Genomic DNA, 27,706 nt, shown 5'->3' on the forward strand with positions numbered 1-27,706 from the left:
GTTACTGTTTGAGATTAGGTCAATCAATGTAGTGTCATCGGTAAAATTTAACTAATGGGATATATACTGTATCCAGTCAATAATGAATATCATGAAGCAATATCATTATTACTGTTTGAAACGAAAGAAGAATTCATGTAAAGCCAGATTTCTGTAAGTAGTAATTTATAACCCAGAGAGACGGCGTATTCTTTAAAAAGACATATTCAATAAGAGTTGAGTTCTGTTAATTTGATCTCCATCAAAATTTAGAAGGTAGTTATATTGTACATTAAGGAAATGTGAAAGGTGGTTTCAAATTTTCCAAAAATTGGAAAAAAAAATTATTCAGAGTCTTGAATGTGAATCATACAGCAGAGAGAATTTAGTTAACTGGATAATAAGGAATTAAAAGATAGCATCAGTTGTGATAACTGAAACTAATGGATTCTTACAAAAACCCTTCTGTTCTTTAATACTCATTTGCAAAGGAAATTGATCATCATTACTAGGTCTGGCCTAATTTTGACCCCAAATCAACAGAAATTTGATTGAATGAGAAACAACAAAACAAGGTGCCAGAAACACTCAGCAGGCCATGTTGCATCTCCGGAAACAGGCATCCCTTGTTACGGGCTCAAAATTTTAGTACTTATGAACCAATAGTACTTCCACCAGGAAAACTGCAACTTCCCAAAAATGATTAAGATTGGGCCAACAATCCTGTTATAAATGAATAATTAGTAAATAAAATGTTTTCCTTGGCAGCAGAATAATATCATTAGATCATTAGATTATGAGGACACGCAGTCCTCTTTTATGGTCATTTAGTAATGCGTGTATTAAGAAATGATACAATATTCCTCCGGTGTGATATCACAGAAACACAGGACAGACCAAGACTGAAAAACTGACAAAAAACACATAATTATAACATATAGTTACAACAGTGCAAGCAATACCGTAACTTGATGAAGAACAGGCCATTTAGCACAGTAAAAAGTTCAAAGTCTCTCAAAAGTCCCACATCTCACGCAGACGGGAGAAGGAAGAAAACTCTCCCTGCCATACCCGACCACAGTCCGACTCTGAGTCGTCCGAAAACTTTGAGCTCCGACCAGCCCTCCGACACCGAGCACCGAGCACCATCTCTGCTGAACGCATCAACCCCGGCCCCGGCTGCCAGCAGCAGGCAAAGCCAGGGATTTTGTGGCCTTCCCTCCGGAGATTCTCGATCGCACAGTAGCAACGGCAGTGAACCAGGCATTTCAGAAGTTACTCCAGACGTTCCTCCGTGCTCTCACGGCTGTCTCCATCAAATCAGAATTGTGCATGGCCCCTATTTAACAGATGCGATATTATTTCACCAGAGAGGCTACGTGTGCTGCGTCGCGCCGCCATTTTCTCCGCCCGCAAAGATCATCTTTGCTTTACACTGATGCTAAATGTAACTGTTTAAAGTCCAGGCTTGGGGATGGTGATGTGAGTGAGGTGAGCATTCGGGCAGGTTTTTACCTTTGGACACAGGCTATAGTTACAAATGTAATGCCAGGTTGCCATTATCACACCATTGAAGGTATTCTACTGGCAATATTCTTTCTTTTTAAATCTTTTTATTGAGTAAGTATACAAAAAAGGTAAGCCATATAAACATTAATACAATGTTAAAGTATAATAAAATTCCAAAAGATAACAATACCAAAAAGAAAATACTACAAACAATGTAATTTAAGCATAAGAAACCAAGATAACATAATAGTATACTAGATTTTATATATATCAATGGAAAAAAAGAAAAAAAAAACCCCAAAAAAAAAAAACCCACCGTGCAACTAACTAAAAGCAAAGCAAAGCAATGGGCTAACTTGAAACCAAACAGAGTTAAACTTAAAATCACGTCCTCAATCCCGACCTCCATTAAAACAGTGAAGAGAAAACAAGAAGGGTAAATATTACATTAAATGAAAATATCGAATAAAAGGTCCCCAAATCTGTTCAAATTTAAATGAAGAATCATAAAGGTTACTTCTAATTTTCTCCAGATTCAAACATAAAATCGTCTGAGAAAACCAAAAAAAGGTAGTTGGAGCATTAAGCTCTTTCCAATGTTGTAAAATACATCTTTTCGCCATTAAAGTAAGAAATGCAATCATTCTACGGGCTGAAGGGGAAAGATTACTAGAAATTTTAGGTAGTCCAAAGATAGCAGTAATAGGGTGAGGAGAGATATCTATATTTAATACCTTAGAAATAATATTGAAAATATCTCTCCAAAAAGTTTCCAAAGTAGGGCAAGACCAAAACATATGAGTTAAAGAGGCTATCTGCCCCGAACATCTATCACAGAAAGGATTAATATGCGAGTAAAAACGCGCTAACTTATCTTTGGACATATGTGCTCTATGAACCACTTTAAATTGAATTAGGGAATGTTTAGCACAAATAGAGGAAGTATTAACTAATTGTAAAATCTGCCCCCAATCATCCACAGAAATGGTAAGCCCCAATTCCTGTTCCCAATCTACCCTAATCTTATCAAATGGAGCTTTCCTAAGTTTCATAATAATATTATAAATCATAGCCGATGCACCTTTCTGACATGGATTAAGGTTAATTATCGAATCTAAAATATATATAGGAGGAAGCATTGGAAAGGAAGTAAGTATAGTACTTAGGAAATTTCTAACTTGTAAATATCTAAAAAAATGTATTCTTGATAAGTTATATTTATTAGATAATTGTTCAAAAGACATAAGGGAACCATCTAAAAATAAATCCAAAAACCGTAAAATACCCTTAGTCTTCCAAGTTTGAAAAGCGCGATCCGTAAAAGAGGGAGGAAAAAATATGTTACCTAAAATAGGAATCGCTAACCCGAATTGATTAAGATCAAAAAATTTTCTGAATTGAAACCAAATGCGCAAAGCATATTTAACTATCGGGTTAGAGACCTGCTTAAGACGTTTCGAATCAAAAGGAAGAGAGGAACCTAAAATAGAACCAAGTGTATAACCCTGAACAGATTGTAATTCCAATGCTACCCATTTAGGAATAAATAGTATGTCCCGGTCAAGTAACCAAAATTTCATATGTCGAATATTAATAGCCCAATAATAAAATCTAAAGTTAGGTAATGCTAAACCTCCATCTCTCTTAGCTTTCTGTAAATGTATTTTACCCAGTCTCGGATTCTTGTTCTGCCAAATAAATGAAGAAATTTTAGAGTCAACTTTATCAAAAAAAGATTTAGGAACGAAAATTGGTAATGCCTGAAACACATATAAAAATTTTGGCAAAAAAAACATCTTAACTGCATTAATACGACCAATCAAAGTTAAATATAAGGGAAACCATTTAGATGAAAGTTGAGTAATATGGTCTATTAATGGTAAAAAGTTAGTCTTAAATAAATCTTTATGTTTACAAGTAATTTTAATCCCAAGATATGAAAAGTAATTATTAATCAATTTAAATGGAAATTTATAATATAAGGGAAGATGTTTATTAATCGGAAAAAGTTCACTCTTACTAAGATTTAATTTATAACCTGAGAAAAGACCAAATTGTGCTAATAACTCTAAAACAGCAGGAATGGATCTCTCAGGATTAGAAATATATAAAAGTAAATCATCAGCATAGAGTGATAATTTATGGGACTTTAATCCCCGAGTTATCCCAGTAATATTTAAAGATTCTCGAATAGCAATTGCAAGAGGTTCTAATGCAATATCAAATAATAGGGGACTAAGAGGACAGCCTTGTCGAGTACCACGAAAGAGAGGAAAAAAAGGTGAGTTTAAGGAGTTAGTACGAACCGAGGCTACAGGGGAGTAATATAACAGTTTAATCCAGGATATAAATTTCAAGCTAAAATTAAACATTTCAAGCACCTTAAATAAATAAGGCCATTCTACTCTATCAAAAGCTTTCTCGGCATCTAAAGAAATAACACACTCAGGAACATTTTGTGAGGGAGTATAAACGATATTTAACAATGTACGAATATTATAAAAAGAGTAACGACCTTTAATAAAACCCGTTTGGTCTTCCGAAATAATAGAAGGAAGTACTTTTTCTAGTCTATTTGCTAATAACTTAGAAAAAACTTTAGAATCAACATTTAATAAAGATATTGGTCTATAAGATGCACATTGAGCAGGGTCTTTATCCTTCTTTAGTATTAAAGAAATTGATGCTCTATTAAAAGATTCCGGAAGTTTACCAAGTTTCAAAGAAGCCTCAAAAACCTTATAGAGCCAAGGAATCAATAAAGAAGCAAAACATTTATAAAATTCAACGGTAAACCCATCAGGGCCAGGAGCTTTCCCCAGATTCATAGAAAAAATAACATTCTTAATCTCATCCATTGTAATGGAAGTATCTAATAAAGAAGACATATCCTGTGAAATCAGAGGGAAGTCTAACTTATCTAAAAAATCATTCATATATTTAGAATCTCGAGGAGACTCTGATTGGTATAAAGAAGAATAAAAATCACAAAAGGTTTGATTAATCCCCACATGATCCAATATCAATCGATCATTTTGGTTATAAATCTGATTGATTTGAGATTTAACATAATTAGATTTCAATTGATTAGCCAGCAGCTTGCCAATTTTATCACTGTGAACATAAAAATCACTTCTTGTTTTCTTTAATTGGTTTACAATCGAGGACGAGAGTAGTAAACTGTGTTCCATTTGAAGTTCAGTTCTTTGTTTGTATAGCTCCTCAGAAGGAGCCATAACATATTTCTTATCAATTTCTTTAATCTTGTCCACAATTACCATCTCCTCCTGCTTCTGTTTCTTCCTCAAAGCAACGGAATACGAAATAATCTGACCCCGAATATAGGCTTTAAAAGTGTCCCAAAGAGTGTTAACCGAAATATCTTCTGTATGGTTAATTGTAAAAAAAAGCTCAATCTGTTCATTCATAAAATTAACAAAGTCCGAGTCCTGAAGCAACAGCGAATTAAAACGCCATTGTCTATTGTTTGGTATATTGGCCATAATTTTAATAGAAAGCTTAAGTGGAGCATGATCCGAAATGGTTATAGAATCATAATCACATTTAATCACTGAAGGAATGAGACGAGAATCAATGAAAAAATAATCAATTCTTGAATAGGAATGATGAACATGTGAAAAGAAGGAAAAATCTTTTTCCTGAGGATGCAGAAAACGCCAAATGTCCGTCGACCCAGAATCAGAAAGGAAAAAATTAATCAAATTTGCAGATTTATTAGGTAAAGTCCGTAAAGGAGCCGAACGGTCCAAAGCTGGAGATAAACAGGTATTAAGATCTCCGCCCCAAATCAATGAAAACTCGTTCAAATTCGGAAACTGATCAAACAATGATTTATAAAATTCCGGACAATCCATATTAGGAGCATAAACATTAACCAAAACTACTTTTTTATTAAATAATAAACCACTAACCAATAAAAATCTACCATTCGGATCAGAGATAATATCCTGTTGTATAAAAGTAACTGAGGAGTCTATAAAAATAGAGACGCCTCGAATCTTAGCATTGGAGTTCGAATGAAATTGTTGTCCCTTCCAAAATTTGAAAAAACGTAGTCTGTCCCCCCTCCGTACATGGGTCTCTTGTAAAAATAAAATTTGTGCTTTAAGTCTCCGGAACACTTTAAAAACTTTTTTCCTTTTAATAGGATGATCTACTGGCAATATTGTAGCAGCAATAGAAGATAAGGAACCAGAGTTGATCTTTGAGCTCCTTAACCTTGCCATTCAATATCATTATAGTTAATATTTGCTCCTAGCTCAGTTCCATATTCTTTACTGACCTTGGATAGCTAAAATCTAGTTATTTCAGATTTAAAGTGATTAGTTGCTCTAGCATTTACCACTTGTTCAGTTTGTATGAGTAAATAATTTCTAAAGAAGTCCTTAAAGTTCACATTTTAAGGTTCTTCATGTGACAAGCATTAACATAAAATGTCTCTTCTGCTCTGTCTACCATTTGTTATAAAGTTTAAAAATCTTAACTTTCTGTATTCTGGACAGTATCAGGTCTAGTACATATAATATCAATATTGAGTAACCCTTGGAACCCAGGAAAGAGCTGAGGAGATCTGTGCTACCCTCCTTCCAAAGTAAATGTCCTTTTTTAAAGTCCAGGGGCCTGAATTGCACACGGTACTCTGTATATGTTCTAACAGGACTTCTCTTTTAGTTGTAAGTGATAGCATTTCACTTGCCTTGTTGATTATTTTATTCCTGACACTTCATGTTAATGATTTATATATTTGGACCCTTAAGTCATTTAGGATCTCCATTCTTTCACAGTTAGTAAAATTCTTTGTTGTTCCTTTGGTCTAAAATTGTTGGACTTGCATTTCCCTGTGGTGAAATCCAGCAGGCACAGGTTTACTTTATCTGTCAATGTCCCTTTATAATTTAATACTCCTATGCACATTCATAGAGATACACAGCACAGGAATAGGCTCTTTGACCCATCCAGTCCGTGCCCACCATCAGCCCTCCACATGCACTAATCCTGTTTTAATCCCATTTTTATTTTCCACACGTTCTCAAGTCCCTCCAGGTTCTACCATCCATTCCCTCTATACAAGGGACAATTTTACAGTGGCCAATTGACCTATCAGCCTGTACACCTTTGAGATGCGGAAGGAAACTGAGACGCCTGGAGGAAATTCATACAGTCATAAGGAGAATGCACAAGCACTATACAAACAGCGCTTGGAGTTCAGAGGGAAAGCAGGACACTGGCACTGCGAGGCAGTGACTCTACCAGTTGTGTCATTGTGCTGCCTGAAATCCAGTCTTGACACATTCTAACACTCTGTCATAATGATCAAAGTCCCTAGAATAAAATGAATGTTTGAGATTGTTGTGATGTTCCACTAGTCTCTTTGTTCCAATTCCTTTCCTCCTCCTTTCTGTTTACTACCACCTTGCCAGTCTCTTAACCAGATTAATTTTTTGTCTTCAATAATTAAGCTTTGATTTTAGTTCAAAGACTCCACATGGATACCTGCTGAATGCCATCGTAAACTATACATGAACTAAATACATTGTCTCTCTACTACTAGAGTTACTTCCTCAAAGAATTCAATTATATCCATTAGGCATGGCCTATGCTTCACAAATCCACATCTAATCTGTTCAAATTTACCAAGCACTAAGTAACTCTGTCCTTAATTACAGATTTTGATAACTTTCCCACAACAGATGTTAGACTAAATAATTTATAATCTCCTGGTTTTTTACCCCCAATTCCATACCATCATGCATTGTACTTGCAATTCCAATTTATCAGACAGCTGAAGGAAAAAAAAAAAAGCTTTGCAAGATGATGGCTGAAGATGCACAGTGTTTCTAAAACTGTCATCTCCTAAAGGTACCTTTTTTTGCTTCATTTTTCTACTGCAGCTTTGTAGTTCACATTTATTTTAATGCATTCATAGGGAGCTCAGATTGTTTTTCAATAACTCAATTGGCTGACATGCTACCAAAAAGCAGAATGTAACCTGCCAGGTCTCCACAAGATGTGAAATTCCTAAAGACTGAAAACAACTGAAGTAATAAAATTCTTTAATTTGGTGCAAGTACAACCTCCTGTGCTCCAAAATTATTTGAAAGATTTATTTAAAATATGCTGATTAGACGAAATGTGGCTAAATGTTTTGTGCAACAAAATCATCTCAGTAAAATTCTCAGAAAAATACTAATACCAAACTGTAGCACCCCAAAGATTTGATTCGTTGGATATCCCATATCTGCTTCCACTATGGCTTATACAAAGGCTAGCACAACTGATATCCTATGGTCTGTTCTTCCATTGTAATAAAGCCGCTCCTCTCTGTTCCTTCTCTCTGACTGACTTTATTCATCAATTGTACCTTTATCTAAGACACACAGTAGGATATTCCAAAGTCTCATGTTTCTGAATTTACAGCCTTTTACCTACTCGCACAAGGCATTATTCATTATTCCCAACCGTAAAACTATATCACTATCTAGGTCTTTCAAAAGGAAGCTGAGGCACTGATTTTGATTCCTTGTCACTTATGGTATTTATGACAACTATAAATACTCAGAAGTTCCTTTTCTGTATGTATAGTATTCAGAACTTGTGATTTTTTTCTGTACAATATAATGAAATGTGTATAGGTTTTGAGTTTGATTTGAAATGGTCTTTGAAACAGGTGGCCTCCTAATAAAGGATCAGGACCAATTGATTCATTAGAGTATTGATGTTAACTGGTGGCAGCTGGCATTTTATGCTCTTGGACCAATACCTTGGCATCAGAATCCTGCTGTAATGAGGGAGAGATGTATATGGCAGGAAAAAAATAAGACACACACCAGGTATTCTGATTTTAACTAAAGCCTGGATCAAGCACATACAACATGGTGTATGTGAGACAACATCGTTTAATATCACTTTATTTGCTTGGAGCTGATTTTTAGCATAATACACTGCACTGGACAGTTCTATTGAAACAGTAATGCTCCTACTCTGAGCAATCAGAGACCACTAAGCTAACAACAGTATAGTTTTGAATAGATTTCTTAACTTTATACAAGCAGCAAACTCTTCTGTGATCATTTTGGCCACGAGTTTGCAAAAAAAGTTTCATTTTTATTGGAATTTACTTAATTCATTTTTGTCTGCCCACTGGAAAGGTGTCAACATACTCCACCACATACACAAACCACAGTCCATTTGTGGATAGGTGAGAATTTTGACGATACATGCTCAGGCATAGGCCCCATCTTAATTTTTATGAGCAGAGTAAATAATTATTTTCATGTATTCACTAAAGTGTGAAGTGAATGAGAAAAGCACCTGTTTTGCTTTGCCTTGCCTTGCCTTATGCCTTACAAGGCGCGAAATGAAAGACTGTGTGGCACGCCACTCCTCCCACAGGCAGTAGGTGGCTGTTGACTCACAAAGAGCTCATCTGCCCTTTGACAGGTTTTGTTTCTAGTCCTGCTGGGTGCCTACACACCCTCCTCCCTGGTTAGTCGAAGTGCACCGGGGGTGCGCTGGTTGAGTCGCCAGCAAACCGACCCGAGACAGGTCGTACTGGGCTATGTGGTACCAGTAGCAAGGCAAGGCCCTGACCTGATACCAAATTGCCCGACGCCGGCCCCCTAGGCCTGAGTAGACGTAGTGGTAGTTTGCATTGCTGTTGAATGCTGAGCCGCCATGCAGTCTGCTGTTTCCAAAATAGGTGAAAACCATCATGCTTACATACTACATGAGCTAAGCTAAAGTAATTTTTCAATTTATTAAGGGAAAGAAATATAAGCAAAAGCAACCAATTACAAAATAAAATAATATTGGAATATTTAATATGTTAATTTAATCCATTTATGAAAGAAAATAGCAAAGTTATTTTCTCAGTGCATTTTAAACTGAGGCATTCTGTTATCAGCATATTATTGTCTCATTCTAATAAAATTAATGCTCACGTTAATGTCTTAGCAAAAGGCTACACTTCTGTTTGATTCAGGTGTCTTGTAACACATAGAACATTTCATTTGCAAAAGCTATGCATTTTTTTTTCATTGTAGGCAAATATTTAAATTGATTTCATATTCCAGACAAACAAAATGATCAGTTAATGGCTTTTGACACAAAGATAGGTTTTGAATCTTCTGAATATTGATCTTAAGCAACCATTGTGCATTAGCTCACTTCAAAAATATTAGAGGCACTCTCCGAACATAGGAGGATTCATGTGAATGCATGTTTTCTTTTAGAGATGCAACATTTCATGTACACTGGATTCCAATTAATTGTGACACATCACGACCAGTACATTTTGGCCCAATTAGTTGAAGTTTCATGGAAATAGTAAAAAAAGACAAACGAAATAACAAATTGTGTATTTAGATGAAATACCAAACAAATTTGAACACTACCAATAATACTGCTGTACTATAAAACTGCATTAGTTCCTAATACTTATCAAAGGAGGAGGGAATTCATCCACATCACATTATTTTGACTGTAAATGAACAAAATCAGCATAGATACCTCGTGCAGATAATAGATAGCCTTCATACAATGCTGTCGATGATTGGACCTGTCAGGGCATATTCTGGAGTTAGTATATATAGCAAAATATTAACTTCAGTAACCAATCTTTAGACCTGAACATGGATTATAGATTAAATTTTAAACGCAACCCTGGACAGTAGTTTCCTGGAGCTGTGGACACCAGTTAACTGAAAACCAGGCAATGCTGACTAACATTCATTTTGGGTGCATGGAGTGTTGGTGTGAAGAAGGAGGTGTGAAAATTATATGTAATTCAACAGAAGCATTGTAGGCACGTTGTAACTGCAGAATTGTCCCTTTGCTCTTCAGCATAGAAAATGTCATGTAATATTGAGTCAAACAGGGCTCATCCTCCAAACGTGTCTCATTTTATTGAATAAAACACTTTTGTAGCCATTAGCTTCAGTATCTCTCCAGTGATTTTGTTCACATTACAACATTTGGGGGCTCGTCCAGGATAAGTTTGTGACCCATCGTGCGGCCAACGATCTCAGCAGTCTAAATGGGTGAGTATTTTTAAAATTAGTACAAGTCTCACTTGGATCTATTCGGGTCACTGACTATGGGATCAAAAGGTATCGTGAACATGGCGGAGAGCTGAACTAGTAGATATAAAAGTGGTGTGGTGTGTGTTTATATAAGAGACTAAACATTTGTGAGTTAGTTTGGTGAGACAGGGCCAGTAGTTGTGAAGAGTGGTTACTGACAATTCAGGACGTCAGTGGGGTGCACGTATACTTGATCAGAGAACTGTATTTTGGTAGATACGTTTGCAAGCATATGCCTGGAACCTTGGTGCAACAGTTTTAGATGCAAAGGTATTATAAGTTCAGACACACATAAGTAGCAGATTGCAGAGTACATACTCCGTGGTTTCAAGTGTGTACTGTTTCATTTTTATCCATCATTTACATTTTGTGTAGTGTGGGAATTAGTGTGGAGTTATTTGAGGGAGCGGTTATACCCAGATATTTCTGTTGGGATGGCACCTATTAAGGTTAGGCAATATCAGGTCAAGAACCCTGATTACCCGAGCCAGCCTTTGGCATTGATTATGATCATCCATAAGCTCTTCACCCTCACAGAGTAGCAAAGCATTTTGTCAGAGTTGCCCTCACTTAAGGCTGCCCACGGGAATGCAGATTTCTGGCAGAAGCTCGAGGAAATGATTGAAATTCACTAGATGCACCCTAAAGATATGCATGTGTTGGTAAAAGCCAAGCTGCCTGAGGAATATATGGGACAGTAGGGTGCAGGTTGGGACATGGCCAGCTGTCAGGAACTCCAGCAATGAAAAGTGATATCACTTCTTTAAGGGGGGAGGTGAGAGTAACTGGGGAAGGACAATGTCAGTAGTTCAGAGAGCTGATGAGCCTGCCATGCAGAACGTACATAAGTATCAAGCAAATGAGGAGTATTCAGAGTTGGATAATCCAGGGAGGGATGACCCTGCTTCCTAAAAATGCTGAAGGAAGGCCTGAGGTCACCCCTCCAGGTAATTTTAGCAGTGTGTGCAACCTACTCTGGAATAATATTATGGGCCAGTGAGATAGACCAGAGGAGGGGGGAGACAAGTGGTAAAACAGCTGTAACTGCTGTGACGATCACAGAGAACTTGCTTTGTGTGCCAGCAGTGGGGACACATAGCAAGGAACTGCTGGAATAGATGTGAGAGGGTAAAGGAGTTGATGTGCTACAGCAGTGGCTTCTCAGACCATAGTTGGAGGCAGTGTCCTGAAAAGAAAGAAAAGCATGAAAATTACTCACCAAAGCAGGCAGAATTCACAGCAGCACCCTCTCTTTCTGATTTGACTGCCAACTAGATTATGGAGTTGGTAAGTTCAGACAAACAGCTGATGACAACCTCGATTGCAAGTGGTGGTACAGATGTACACAAGAGGTTTATTAGGGGGCCAGCAATGTGAAATGTTAGTGGACACAGGTTGTCGGTACTGATGACTAATCTACCCTTGCCCTTGACTGAAGAGGAGATTTACAGTACCGGTGCAGGAGGTGAAATAATGAGGGTGGAGAGAAGTCAGCCCCATGTACTTGAGATTGAGGGAATGCAGTTTCCTGTAGATTTTTGGATGTACTCAAACAATGAAGGTACTATCCTGGGGATAGACACACTGAGTGAGGCAGGTGCTATCAGACTCAGGAAAAGGAGAAATAACATGGACAAGACAGGAAAAGTGAACATGTGTGACCCACAAAGCAGCTAACATGGCCCATAGAGAGACAACAGCCCTAAGCAGGGAAGGAAGATGGGGTGATGTGTGGTAATCATGTCAGGAGGTCCCAAGGGAGGGGCCAAACACAGTCAGGAGCTGTTAGCAGTAGTGCAACTACCTGAGAAGGTAGCAGTGATTCAAGTAAAAGCTCAGCAGGGTGGGGATAGTAAAGAGCAGAAAGAGAAGAGGGCAGACATCCGTGTGAGGAGGGCAGCGGAAGAACAGGAAGCAACAGAAATTACAAGTGTACAGGAAGAAACTACAACTGCCAATTTAGCAAGATTACATGGAGATGTGAAGGACTACGGTAACCAGGGAAACACATTGAGGGATCGAGCAGAGCAGCAGCAACATATTCTGGACCAGAGAGAGCTAGAGGGAGAAGAGGTGGTTGTCCCACTGCCAGATGACCGAATCATGGTAATGGAGCTGATTGAAAAGGTTTCCCTCCCAAGTGCATAGAACCACAGGTGGTGCTCCAGATAAATGCCCACTTTGTTGGTGCACAATCCTAGCGAGGCAGCCAGTAGAAACACTGGACTCAGGTTAAACCGTATGACCCACCTTCTTGTCTCCCTCACAGACAGAGCAAGAGATCAAGTGTAATCCGTAACAGTGTCGTTGCAGAGAACCCAAGTGATAAACACCGGCTGGCTGCATCAGACCTGACCACAGCTGATGGACACAGACCCACAGCAAATGCAAAGGCAGAGGACGCGGGAGAGTTCAAAAGAAAGCCGTGAGCAGCATTTTAAAGTATATCAGTGACAGTACTCCGTAATAAAGACTGGTTGCTGAAGGCAGGTGATTAGTTGTATAGCTCAGTATAGAAAAACATTTGGGAAGAATAGATGGGAAGGAATCCAAGTTACAGCAGAGACATCAAGTTCCACTACTTTGATGGAGTGGCCAGTGATGGACTGAACAGTCCAGAAAGGGGTGCCACTGGGAGGGAGGTCCTTGCAGTCATCCAAATAGAGGCCACCCGACCCCTCCTGTACATCGATAACAGAGTCTGAGAGACCAGTTGGCAAGATTCTGACATTTATTGTCATGACCTGGACTGTGAGCGGTTGTCTGTGTGCCTGATACATGAAGGAGTGAAGGTAAAGAATGTGATTAAACTGCAATCGGCCAGCAGGCAAGGAGGCAACAAGCATACAAATGACCAAGCTGTATTTTAAAGACTTCTGTTTAGAGTCTTGTTGGTAGCCACTAGGGATTATAGCGTAGATGTAGATGCACATGATAGGTAATTTTGAGAAGGGTTCCGAAATACGGAGCATTTTTGCTGCCCTATTTGATTTGGCCTTTCCTCCAAATCTTATTCTTCATTATAACATTCAAGATGATTGTCAATACCTTCAAATTTTCTATATTTTCTAATTTGTTGAAGTAGTGAAATCATTTCATTTTTCCTCCCAGCCATTTCTGGCATCTCCAAGCCTCAACACAAAATAATCTGCAGATGCTGTTGTCAAAGGTACACTCACAATGCGCTGGAGGAACTCAGCAGGTCAGTCAGCACCAGTTGAAAAGATTAGTTGACGTTCCGGGCCGAAACCCTTCGTCAGGACTGAAGGGAGAACTTTGGGGAGGGTTTGAAGAATGCTGGTAGTTGAAAAAAACAGTAATTTGAAAGACAAAGGGGTGGGAGAGGGGCTAAACTCAGGTTGGAGGAGCAACACCTCATATACCGTCCATGTAGTCTCCAGCCCCTTGGTATGAACATAGAATTCTCCAACTTCCAGTAATTCCCTCCCCCTCCCTTCCTCTATCCCTATTTCACATCACCTCCCTCATAGTTCCGCCTCCTTCTACTACTGCGCACTGTTCTCCTGCCAATCACCCCCCTGCTTCCCCTCCCCCACCCCTTTGTCTTTCAAATTACTGTTTTTTTCAACTACCAGCATTCTTCAAACCCTCCCCAAAGTTCTTCCTTCAGTCCTGACGAAGGGTTTCGGCCCGAAACGTCGACTAATATCTCCAAGCCTGAATGCTTGAAACCGCAGTGAGCAAAACGGTTCAGAATTGTCTTACTGCCTATTTCTCACCAACTATCAGTGACAAAAATCACTGCTTTTTGAACAACTGACACTATTTAAAAACTGTTTGCTCTATGCAGAGTGTTGTGTCCAATGGCCATGAAAGTGTAAGTGACAGATGCTAAATAGAAACTGTTCAGCAACTGTCTCCTGCCCCAGTTAAGCATTATAGTATCCCAAATAAACAAGGGGAATCCTGGATATTTTCTTGATTCATTTTTGTTCTTTAAGAGCGTCCCAAATAAGGGGCTGCCCAGATTAACTGATGTCCCAATTAAATGGAATGCACTGTATTAACATTTAGCAATGAGAACCTATCTACCCACAAAGAAACAGAATCCCTTGTATTTTAAATTCAAACATGGATTTAACAAATATTAAATCTAGCCCTCATATCAAGTACATAAACTAAAAATAGTAAAGCATTCGTAACAGTATGGATTATTGTTTTAGTGTCAGTAATGTCATTAAACTGGTCACTGGTAAATTTCATTGCTGTTCATTTTTGGTTTGGAGAATAATGAAGAACATAATAAAATTCTTAAAAATGATACAAGTTAATCAAGTCACCTCATCTCACCAGAAAATGTAATAGATTTTTATATGGCTGGCAATCATTAACAAAAAAGTTCAAAAAAGTGCAAAGTTAATTTATTATCAAAGTACATATATTTCACCATAGAATCAATGAAAGACTCCACCCAACAGGATTGACAAACAATCAATGTGCAAAAGACAATAAAATATAAAAATACAAAAATTGATAATAATAATAATAAATAAACAAGCAATAAATATCAAGACCGTGAGATGATCAGTCCTTGAAAGTGAATATATAGGTTGTGGGAATAGTTCAGTGATGGGGCAAGAGAAGTCATCCACTCTGATTCAGGAGCCTGATGGTTGAGAGGTAATAACTATTCCTGAACCCAGTGGTGTGAACCGTGAGGCTCCTGTACCTTCTTCCTGATAACAGCATCAAGAAGAGAGCATGGCTGGGGGGTGGGGGTCCTTGATGATGGATGTTGCTTTCCTGCTAAACGCTCCGTGCTCAGTAGTGGAGAGTACTTTACCCATGATGGACTGGATCATATCCATGTGTTGTATGATTTTTCATTCAAGGGTATTGGTGTTTCCATACTAGGCCGTAATGCAACCAGCCAATATCACCTGTGACAGAATGGGTCTGCCATCGACAGCAAACTTGAATATGGCATTAGAATTGTGCTGAATCACACAGTCATAAGTTTAAAGCAAGTAGAGCAGGAGGCTAAGCATACAGCCTTGTGGTTCACATGTGAAGATTATGGAGGAGATGTTGTTGCCAATCCAAACTGACTGTGGTCGGCAAGTGATGAAATCAAAGATCCAGTTGCACAAGGTAGTGAGGCCTAGAGTCTGAAGTTTATTGATTAGTTTTAAGGGGATGATAGAATTGTAGTCAATAAACAGCACCCTGATTATGCATCTTCGCAGTCCAAATGTTCCAGGATTAAGTGAAGAGCCAATAAAATGGCATCTGCAGCAGATCTGTTGTGATGGTAGGCAAATTGGAGTGGCTTCTCAGGCAGGGCTTGATATGTTTCATCACCACCCTCTCAAAGCATTTCAACACTATGGACGTAAGTGTCACTGGATGATTTAACAATCCCAGAGATCACCAACGTACATTTCCACTGATTGATAGGATTCAGCAACAAGCCATTAATCCCAAATATAAATCCTTGTTTTTCATTGAAGATATCTGGGTAAGACTGAGTGGGAAAAGGTGGGAAGATTGATTGGAGGGTGATGCCAGCATACTTTTGAACATCTTCTTTCATATAATGACAGTGACTTACAACCAGGTTAAATTGGCATTGGTGTTGATTTATTATTGTCACTTGTACTAAGATACAGTGAAAAGCTTGACTTGCATACAATTTATGCAGATCAAATCATTACACAGTGCTTTGAGTTAGAATAAGATTATACTATAACAATGCAGAGTAAAATGTAAAAGCTGCCAAAAGTGCAAGATGGTAACATGGTAACTATCGTGAAGCCAAGAGACCATTTTATTGTACAAAAGGTCTGTTCAAGAATCTGAAACAATGTGATAGAAGCTGTCTTTGAGCCTGGTGGTCTGTATTTTCGGGCTTTTGTATCTTCTGCCGGATGGGAGAGGTGAGAAGAAAGAATGTCCAGGGTGGGTGGGGTACTTGTTTATGCAGGCACTGCACACAAGGTTAGTGGGCAGGAAATGGTAAAGATATCTAGCCAAAAGAAATTAGAAAGACTTGTTCTCATAATACATAGAAACATAGAAACATAGAAAATAGGTGCAGGAGTAGGCCATTCGGCCCTTCGAGCCTGCACCACCATTTATTATGGTCATGGCTGATCATCCAACTCAGAACCCCGCCCCAGCCTTCCCTCCATACCCCCTGACCCCTGTAGCCACAAGGGCCATATCTAACTCCCTCTTAAATATAGCCAATGAACTGGCCTCAACTGTTTCCTGTGGCAGAGAATTCCACAGATTCACCACTCTCTGTGTGAAGAAGTTTTTCCTAATCTCGGTCCTAAAAGGCTTCCCCTTTATCCTCAAACTGTGACCCCTTGTTCTGGACTTCCCCAACATCGGGAACAATCTTCCTGCATCTAGCCTGTCCAATCCCTTTAGGATTTTATACGTTTCAATCAGATCCCCCCTCAATCTTCTAAATTCCAACGAATACAAGCCCAGTTCATCCAGTCTTTCTTCATATGAAAGTCCTGCCATCCCAGGAATCAATCTGGTGAACCTTCTTTCTACTCCCTCTATGGCAAGGATGTCTTTCCTCAGATTAGGGGACCAAAACTGCACACAATATTCCAGGTGTGGTCTCACCAAGGCCTTGTACAACTGCAGTAGTACCTCCCTGCTCCTGTACTCGAATCCTCTCGCTATAAATGCCAGCATACCATTCGCCTTTTTCACCGCCTGCTGTACCTGCATGCCCACTTTCAATGACTGGTGTATAATGACACCCAGGTCTCGTTACACCTCCCCTTTTCCTAATCGGCCACCATTCAGATAATAATCTGTTTTCCTATTTTTGCTACCAAAGTGGATAACTTCACATTTATCCACATTAAATTGCATCTGCCATGAATTTGCCCACTCACCCAACCTATCCAAGTCACTCTGCATCCTCTTAGCATCCTCCTCACTGCTAACACTGCCACCCAGCTTCGTGTCATCCGCAAACTTGGAGGTGCTGCATTTAATTCCCTCATCCAAGTCATTAATATATATTGTAAACAACTGGGGTCCCAGCACTGAGCCTTGCGGTACCCCACTAGTCACCGCCTGCCATTCTGAAAAGGTCCCGTTTATTCCCACTCTTTCCTTCCTGTCTACTAACCAATTCTCCATCCACATCAATACCTTACCCCAATACCGTGTGTTTTAAGTTTGCACACTAATCTCCTGTGTGGGACCTTGTCAAAAGCCTTTTGAAAATCCAAATATACCACATCCACTGGTTCTCCCCTATCCACTCTACTAGTTACATCGTCAAAAAATTCTATGAGATTCGTCAGACATGATTTTCCTTTCACAAATCCATGCTGACTTTGTCCGATGATTTCACCACTTTCCAAATGTGCTGTTATCACATCTTTGATAACTGACTCCAGCAGTTTCCCAACCACCGACGTTAGGCTAACCGGTCTATAATTCCCCGGTTTCTCTCTCCCTCCTTTTTAAAAAAGTGGGGTTACATTAGCCACCCTCCAATCCTCAGGAACTAGTCCAGAATCTAACAAGTTTTGAAAAATTATCACTAATGCATCCACTATTTCTTGGGCTACTTCCTTAAGCACTCTAGGATGCAGACCATCTGGCACTGGGGATTTATCTGCCTTCAATCCCTTCAATTTACCTAACACCACTTCCATACTAACATGTATTTCGCTCAGTTCCTCCATCTCACTGGACCCTCTGTCCCCTACTATTTCTGGAAGATTATTTATGTCCTCCTTAGTGAAGACAGAACCAAAGTAATTATTCAATTGGTCTGCCATGTCCTTGCTCCCCATAATCAATTCACCTGTTTCTGTCTGTAGGGGACCTACATTTGTCTTTACCAGTCTTTTCCTTTTTACATATCTATAAAAGCTTTTACAGTCAGTCATACTGAGGGTAAATATTCTGAAAATAAAATCAGTAAAATTGAGAAAAGATTAAAATTGAGAAAAGTGCCCCAGACCGGAAATAGGGTAAAGAGACAGGGTCACAAACACAAGAGATTCCGCAGATGCTGAAAATCTGGAATTATACACACACACACACACAATACTGGAGGAAATCAGCAGGTCAGGCAGCATCTATGGAAAGGAATAACAAGTTGACTTTTTTTGACAAGACCCTTCATCACTCTTCTTTATTCATTTCCATAGATGCTGGCTGAACTGCTGACTTTGTGTCAGTAACTCTATATAGAGAGGGTTCGAACTTTACCAGTTTAAATGTTTTAATTAAAGCAGGATGATATAACTCTGCTCAGTCTCCATTTTTCTTTCAGGAATTTTAAAGGGCCTTTTTTATTAAACTGAAGCTTAATATTTCATCAATAATTTAAAATTTATCCATTATAATACTTAATTTCACACATCAATATGCTCTCTTTGAAAATCTTGACTGAAAAAATGAACACTTAACATCTATTGCAACCTTGTCAATCTGCTCACTTACAGGAGAGGCAAACAGTAAGGATTATAATGTATATGGAAGACAAGTTTACACTTACTGTAAACAGTAGGCTGAAATAACAACCAATAGGGTATACATAATACTTATTAATCTTGTACAGATGAGATATTTGAAATTGTAAAAATATATTTGCCCTTACTTTCCTCTATACCTGATCAAAAAGCCTTATTTATGAGCTGCGTTATTGTTCTATTTTCTGATGTAAATTAGGGTCTCTACAGGGATTGGTTGATTTGCATCACTGGGCTGCACAATGCATACAACAGAGAAAAAAAATCCAAACTGCATATTTTGCATTTCAAAGCGAAACAGTCCCTAAAACTGGGAACCAAAGATAGCATTTTACTGCATGGGCAGCATTTATTTCAGGTTAATCAACCATAAACATGTAAATCAACAACAGATGTGCCTAATTATTAGTCAATTATCTGACTGACTATTTACATGGCATGAAACAGATAGAAAGTGCTTCAAGCTTTCTGTTACCTCATTGGCATTGGTATGGGTCTTGATTTTGATAAGAGAGCAGACCCTGCAAATGCCTGTGAGTAATTTCCATTAATATGAACTGGATGATGTGTTCTTTCCAGTGATTTCTGCAATCTTCTTTCCAGCCACAAAACATACAAACCACATTGAAAATTTCAGAGATCCACTAAAAAGCAACAATATTCACGTGTAAGATAGTAAATGTTTTCAAAGTTATAAGTTAACTAATATTATTTGAAAATGTGTTTAAAATCATTAACATGGGTGTAAATTTTTGGTATTATTTGAGTTTTAATTTTAATTGTTTCTCTGTTCAGTTGATTTTTTTTTCTTTGTTTATTGTTCACTTTTTTCGAATAAGGGCAACACTGTTGTGGCCTTTGTTCATTGCTCATTCTGAATTGCTTTCAAAGGGCAGCTGAGACACCTCTTTGAATTGTTGCAGTACTTCCAACATACTCCCATAGTTCTGTAGGGTAGTGACTTTGTAAGAGGAGATGGTGAATAACTTAAAAAGGAAGTGCAGTGTGCAGTATTATAACATCCCTGCCAGCTATGCCCTTCTTGGTGGTGTAAGTCATGGATTTAGGAGATACTCTTGAAGTAGGTTAGACGGATAACCTCAATGTGCATCCTAGATTGTACACACTGTAGTTTTAATGTAGCAACTGTGAAGGAAATAGATGTTTAGAGTGCAGTGGGGTGACATTTAAGCATAATGTTTTGTCCTTTTTTTAAGCTTCATGTGTGTCATTGGAGAGCACTCATCTAGTTATGTGTTAAGTTTTCTAACATGCTCCTGATTTGTGCCTTGCAGATAATTGAAAGGTCTTAGGGTATCAGAAGGTGAGTCATTTGCCTCAGGATGCTCTGTCTCTCTCCTGATTTTTAAAACAACAGTCCATATTCCTGTTCTAGTTGAACTTCTGGCAATGGCGATCCCCAAAATGGTGGGGCATTTGAGAGTGGCAATGCCTTTTAATGCCAAAGGTAGATATTTAGATTCATTTGTGTTCAGATTGATAATTGTTTACCCTTGTGAATTGGTGAGTAGATACCAGTTGATTACACTGTCTATGACACCTTAAGATCTTAAGGCCATAAGATAGGACAGCTGAATTAGGTCCACTGAGTTTTGGCTGATTTATTATCACTCCCAACCCTATTATCCTGCCTTCTCCCCATAACCCATGACCCCTTACTAATCAGGAACCTCTCATCCACCTCCTGGCTACATTGGACCCTTTTCCAGTTCACTTGTCACTCAAATCAATCCACTAACAATGCAATAGCCTCTGTCCTGTCCCTCCTGGAAAATGGGGTCTTGTATGCCAGACTGCTATTTATTGACTTCATTTCGGCATTCAACACCACCATACCCCAGAAACTGGTGGAGAAGTTGTCCTTGCTGGGCCTCATCACCTCTCTCTGCAACTGGATACTGGACTTCTTAGTGGTAAGGCCACAGTCAGTCTGAATGGGCAGCATCCTCTCTCGACCCATTATGCCGAGCACTGGTGCCCTCCAAGGCTGTGTACTCAGCCCACCGCTGACGCATGATGGAGTCACAGGATCCAGCTCAAACCATGTCATCAAGTTTGCAGATGACACAACATTGGTTGGCTTTATAGAGAGGAAGTGGAGTGACTTGTGGAGAGTAACAACCTAAGCCTGAACATGGAGAAGACAGAGGAAATCATTGTGGACCTCAGGAAGGTGCAGACAACCCATTCCCCTCTGCAAATACATGGCTCCTCCTTTGAGCTAAGTGCACCAAGTTCCTGGGAGTTTGCATCACAGAAGACCTCACCTGGTCACCTAATATCACCTCCCTGAATAAGGAGGCACAGCAGCGCCTCAACTTCCTAGGAGGATTGAGGTAATCAAGGCTCCCACTCCTCCATCTTAACTGAGTTTTACAGGAGTACCATTGCGAGTGTCTGACAAGATGCATCCCCATCTGGTATGGGAGCAGCTGAGCATCGGACCGGAAGTCCCTACAAAGGGCTGTGAAAACAGCTGAGAGGATCATAGGGTCCACCTACCATCCACCAGGGACATTTATCAGGAGCACTGAATGCACAGGGCCCTTGGTATTATTAAGGATCCCACAGATCTGTCCAGAATCCTCTTTGACTTTCTCCATCAGGCAGGCGACTCCAATGCATTAAAACAAGAACAGTCAGGATGAGAAATAGTTTCTTCCCCCAGGTCATTAAGCTTCTGAACTCCCTGCTGCATTGTATTCGAAGTGTCACTGGTTAAGCTGTTCCGTACCTAACAAATTGAAGTGCATTAATATTAAATATTGTAATTTGTGTGATTCATCTGTATTACATCCTTGTCTTCATAACTTATCGTGTTATGTGCTTTACACCCTGGTTTGGAGAAACATCTCATCTCTACATACATTATATATGTTATATACATGGTTAAATGACAATAAACTTAACTTCACTTGAACTCTGCTTTAAATATACCCAGTGACTTGGCTGCCACACCTGTCTGTGGTAATGAACTCCACAAATTCATCCCTCTCTGGCTAAAGAATTTCCTCCTCATCTCAGTTCCAAATGGACATCCCTCTATTCTGAGGCATGGTATTTGGTCCTAGACTCCACCACTTTAGGAAACATCCTCCCCACATCCACTCTATCCAGATCTTTCGATATTCAATAAGTTTAAATGAAATCCCCTCTCATTCTTCTAAACTCCAGCAAGTACAGGCGCAGAGCCATCAAATGCTCCTCATATGTTAACCCTTTCACTCCTGGGATCATTCTTATGAAACTCCTCTGTATGCTTTTCAATGCCAGTACATCACTTAGATAAAGGACCCAAAATTGCTTACAATACTCAAAGTCTGGGCTGACCAATGCCTTATAAAGTCTTAGCATTACGATCTTGCTTTTATATTCTAGTCTTCTCAAAATGAATGTTAACTTTCTATTTGACTTATTGACCTAACCTACAAGTTAACCGTTAGGGAATCCTGTACAAGAGCTCCCAAGGCCCTTGGCACTTCTGATTTCTGTGGTTTCTCTCAATTTAGAAAATAGTCTATGCCTTCTTTCAAAGTGCATGACCATACACTTGCCTATGCTATATTTCATCTGCCACTTCTTCGCCCCTTCTTCTAATCTGCCCAAGTACTTCTGAAGACTTCCTGCTTCCTCAGCACTGTCTGCCCCTCCACCTTTCTTCATATCGTCTGCAAACTTGGCCACAAAGTCATCAATTCCATCATTCAAATTGTTGACATATAACGTAAAAAGGACAGGTTACACCTGAACCCAAAGGGTTCCAATATCCAAGTGGGCACATTCAATAGAGCTGTTAGGGAGGGTTTAAACTAATTTGGCAGGGGGATGGGAACCAAAGTGATAGGGATGAGAAAGGGAAAAACAGAAATAAATCAAAGATAGCGTGCAACAGAGATTATAGAAAGAATAGGCTGGAGATGAGGTTTAATCACAGCCAGTGGCATGAGTTACAGGGCAATAGAGGTGTGATGCAGTTAAAACAGAAAGCAACAAATACTGGACTGAAAGTGTTGTATTTGAATGCACGCTGCATAAGGAATAAAATGGACGATCTTGAAATTCAGCTACAGATTGGCAAATATGATGCTGTGGCCCCATCTCTGAAACTTGGCTAAAGGATGGTTGCCATTGGGAGCTGAACATCCAAGGATATACTGTATATCGGAAAGATCGGTCAGTAGGCAGAGGGGGTGGTGTGGCTCTGTGTATAAGAAATAATATTAAATCATTGGAAAGAGATGGCATAGGATTGGAAGATGTAGTGTCCCTATGGGTTGAGTTAATAAATGGCAAGGGTAAAAGAACCCTAATGGCAGTTGTATACAGGCCTCCAAACAGCAGCCGGGATGTGGATTACAAATTACAGCAGGAGTTAGAAAAGTCGTGTCAGAAAGGCAATGTCATGATAATCATTGGGGATTTTAACATGAAAATGGATTGGGAAAACCAGGTCAGTACTGGACCTCAAGAGAGAGAATTTGTAGAATGTCTAAGGGACAGCTTTTTAGAAAATCTTGTTTTTGAGCCCACTAGGATATCAGCTGTGCTGGATTGGGTGTTGTGCAATGATCCGGAGGTGATAAGAGAGCTTAAGGTTAAGGAACCCTTAGGAAACAGTGATCACAATATGATCGAGTTCACATTGAAATTTGAGAGGGAAAAAATAAAATCCAATGTGTCGGTATTTCAGAGGAATAAAGGAAATTACAAAGGCATGAGAGGGAAACTGACCAAACTTGACTGGAAAGGGACATTTGCAGGAAAGACAGCAGAACAGTAATGGCTGGTGTTTCTGCAAAAAATGAGGGAAGTACAAGACAGATATATTCCAAGTAAGAAGAAATTTTCAATGGGAAGAAGGACACTACAATGGCTGACAAGTCAAAGCCAAAGTAAAAGCAAAAGAGAGGGCATACAAGGAAGCCAGAGCTTATGGGAAGATAGAGGATTGGGGAGCTTTTAAAAACTTACAGAAGGAAAACAAGAAGGTCATTCAGAAGGAAAAGATGAATTATAAGAGGAAGCTGGAGACTAATATCGAAGATACCAAAAGCTTTTTTAAAGTATATAAAGGATAAAAGAGAGTTGAGGGTAGATAGAGGACCAATATAAAATGACACTGGAGATATTGTAATGAGATATGCAGAGATGGCAGAGGAACTGAATGCATATTTTGCATTAGTCTTCACAGTGGAAGACGTCTGCAGTATATTGGACATTCAAGAGTGTCAGGGAAGTGAAGTTTGTGAGTGAAAATTACGACTGAGAAGGTGCTCAGGAAGCTTAATGGTCTGAGGGTGGATAAATCTCCTGGACCTGATGGAATGCACCCTCAGGCTCTGAAGGAGAGATTGCGGAGGCATTAACGATGATCTTTCAAGAATCGATAGATTCTAGCATTGTATCAGATGACTGGAAAATTGCAAATGTTACTCCACTGTTTAAGAAGGGTGGGAGGCAGCAGAAAGGAAACTATAGACCTGTTAGCCTGACATCAGTGGTTGGGAAGTTGTTGGAATCAATTGTTAGGGATGAGATTACAGAGTACCTGGAGACACATGACAAGTTAGGCCAAAGCCAGCATGGTTTCCTGAAAGGAAAATCCTGCCTGACAAACCTACTGCAATTCTTTGAGGAAATTACAAGCAGGGTATACAAAGGACATGCAGTTGACATGGTGTACTTGGATTTTCAGAAGGCCTTTGACAAGGTGCCACACATGAGGCTGCTTAGCAAGATAAGAGCTCATGGAATTACAGGGTAGTTACTGGTGTGGGTGGAGCACTGGCTGGTCGGCAGAAAACAGAGAGTGGGAATAAATGGATCCTATTCTGGCTGGATGCCGGTTACCAGTGGAATTCCACAGGGGTCGGTGGTGGGACCGCTGCTTCTTACAATGTATGTCAATTATTTGGACTACGGTATTAATGGATTGTGGCTAAATTTGCCAAAGATACAAAGATAGGTGGAGGAGCGGGTAGTGTTGAGGAAACAGAGAGCCTGCAGAGAGACTTAGATAGTTCAGGGGAATGGGCAAAGAAGTAGCAAATGAAATACAATGTTGGAAAGTGTATGGTTGTGCATTTTGGTGGAAGAAATAAACGGACAGACTATTATTTAGATGGGGAGAGAATTCAAAATACAGAGATGCAAAGGGACTTGGGAGTCCTTGTGCAAGATACCCTAAAGGTTAACCTCCAGGTTGAGTCAGTTGTGAAGAAGGCAAATGCAATGTTGGCATTCATTTCTAGGGGTATAGAATATAAGAGCAGGGATATGATGTCTACAAGGCACTCGTGAGACCACACTTGGAGTATTGTGTGCAGTTCTGGGCTCTTTATTTTAGAAAGGATATACTGACATTAGAGAGGGTTCAGAGAAGATTCACGAGAATGATTCAAGGAATGAAAGGGTTACCGTATGAGGAACGTCTGGCAGCTGCTGGGCTGTATTCCCTGGAGTTCAGGAGGATCTCATAGAAACATTCAGAATGTTAAAAGGCCTGAACAGATTAGATGTGGCAAAGTTGTTTCCCATGGTTAAGGATTCTAGGACAAGAGGGCATGACTTCAGGATTGAAGTGCGTCCTTTTAGAACAGAGATGTGGAGAAATTACTTTAGTCAGAGGGTGGTAAATCTGTGTAACTTGTTGCCACGAGCGGCTGTGGAGGCCAAGTCATTGGGTGTATTTAAGGCAGAGATAGATAGGTTCTTGATTAGCCAGGGCATCAAAGTATATGAGGTGAAAGCAGGGGAGTGGGGATGACTGGAAGAATTAGATCAGCCCATGATTGAATGGCGGAGCAGACTCAATGGACCAAATGGCCTACTTCTGCTCCTATATCTAATGGTCTTATAAAAAGACATCCCAGAACCAACCACTGTGGAACATCTCTAGTCACCGGCAGCCAACCAGAACAAAGCCCCCTTTATTCTCACTCTTTGCCTCCTGCCAGTCAGCCAATCTTCAATTCATGGTACTATACTTCTTATAATATGGAAACATAGAAAACCTACAGCACAATACAGGCCCTTTGGCCCACAATGCTGTGGCGGACAAGTACTTACTTTAGAAATTACTTAGGGTTACCCATAGCCCTCTATTCTTCTAAGCTTCATGTACCTATCCAGGAGTCTCTTAAAAGACCCTATTGTATCCGCCTCCATTCTGTCGCTGACAGTGCATTCCACACACCCACCAATCACTGGTAAAAAAAACTTACCCCTGACATTTCCTCTGTACCTACTTCCAAGCACCTTAAAATGTACCCTCTAGTGTTAGCCTTTTCAGCCCTGGGGAAAAAAGCCTCTGGCTATCCACACGATCAATGCCTCTCATCATCTTATACACCTCTATCAGGTCACCTCTCATCCTCTGTCGCTCCAAGGAGGAAAGGCCGAGTTCACTCAACCTATTCTCATAAGGCATGCTGCCCAATCCAGGCAACATCCTTGTAAATCTCCTCTGCACCCTTTCTATGGCTTCCACATCCTTCTACAGTCTACATGTTATGTCACTTCTTTCTACGCATTTGATTTCATTTTTTTTTACCAACAGAGCCACCCCCCAGCCTCTGCCTACCTGCCTATCCTTTCGATTACATGTGGGTATCCTTGGATGGTAAGCCCCCAACTATGATCTTCTTTCAGCCACATCTCAGTGATGCCCACAGTGTCATACCATACCGGGTTGTAACTGTGCTACAAGATCATATACCTTATTTTGTATGCTTTGAGCATTGAAATACAACACTTTCAATTCTATATTCATCATCCTTTTCAATTTTCCCCCATGTTACAGGAGGTTAAATTCTTATCCCTTTCTGAACTACACACTGCATCTACTTGTATAGTAACTACCCCATCCTCTGCCCTATCACTCCGGTTCCCATGCCCCTACCAAATTAATTTTAAACCCTTCCCAACAGCTCAAGAAAACCTGCCCGCAAGGATATTGGTCCCCTTCAAGTTCAGATGTTACCCATCCTCTTTGTATATCTTTCCCGAAGTGATCCCAATGATCCACAGATCTAAAACCCTGCTGCTACGCCAAATCCTCAGCCACACATTCATCAGCCAAATCATTCTATTCTTGCACTCACTGGCACGTGGCACAGGCAGCTTTCCAGCTTTCTAGTACCTAATCACCTATATTCTGTCTTCAGGATCTCATTCCTTTTTCTACCCTTGTCATTAGTAGAAATATATATCATGACTTCCAGCTGCATATCCTTCCCTTTAGAAAGCTGTGAACCTGATCTGAGACAGCCATGATCCTGGCGCCTGGGAGGCAATACACTCTCCTGGTACGCTCCCCGTTGTTCTACTTATGATTAAGTGTGCACAACTGCGCAGTAATTAGCTGGATCATGTTTGTCCTGCTTATAGAGAGCACGTACCTAGATAGTTGTCCACATTGAGGGGTAGATGCCAATGGAACGGAATATATTGCTAATGGAATGATAATTATAGGGGAAATTTTATCATCTGAAGCTAGAGATTAGATTTTTAAAGAAACCATGGCCCTGGTTTTGTCTAAATGTAACTTTGGCAGGAAAATAAATCCAACCCTTGCTTGCTAATCCAGAGTTATTAATGGCGGCTCACTCTAATCCT

General features: G+C 39.7%; 1 long non-coding RNA gene across 1 annotated transcript in view; it reads right to left on the reverse strand.

The window, feature by feature from the left end:
- Nucleotides 1–595: 595 nt before the first annotated feature.
- Nucleotides 596–27,706, reverse strand: part of LOC134355136 (uncharacterized) — a 153,182-nt gene continuing 126,071 nt past the window's right edge. Inside the window, exon 3 of the long non-coding RNA XR_010019967.1 lies at nt 596–1,318. This is a non-coding gene — a long non-coding RNA (uncharacterized LOC134355136). The remainder of the gene's footprint in view (nt 1,319–27,706) is intronic.

Source organism: Mobula hypostoma, chromosome 1 (genome assembly GCF_963921235.1).
Source record: "Mobula hypostoma chromosome 1, sMobHyp1.1, whole genome shotgun sequence".
Taxonomy (NCBI): domain Eukaryota; kingdom Metazoa; phylum Chordata; class Chondrichthyes; order Myliobatiformes; family Myliobatidae; genus Mobula; species Mobula hypostoma.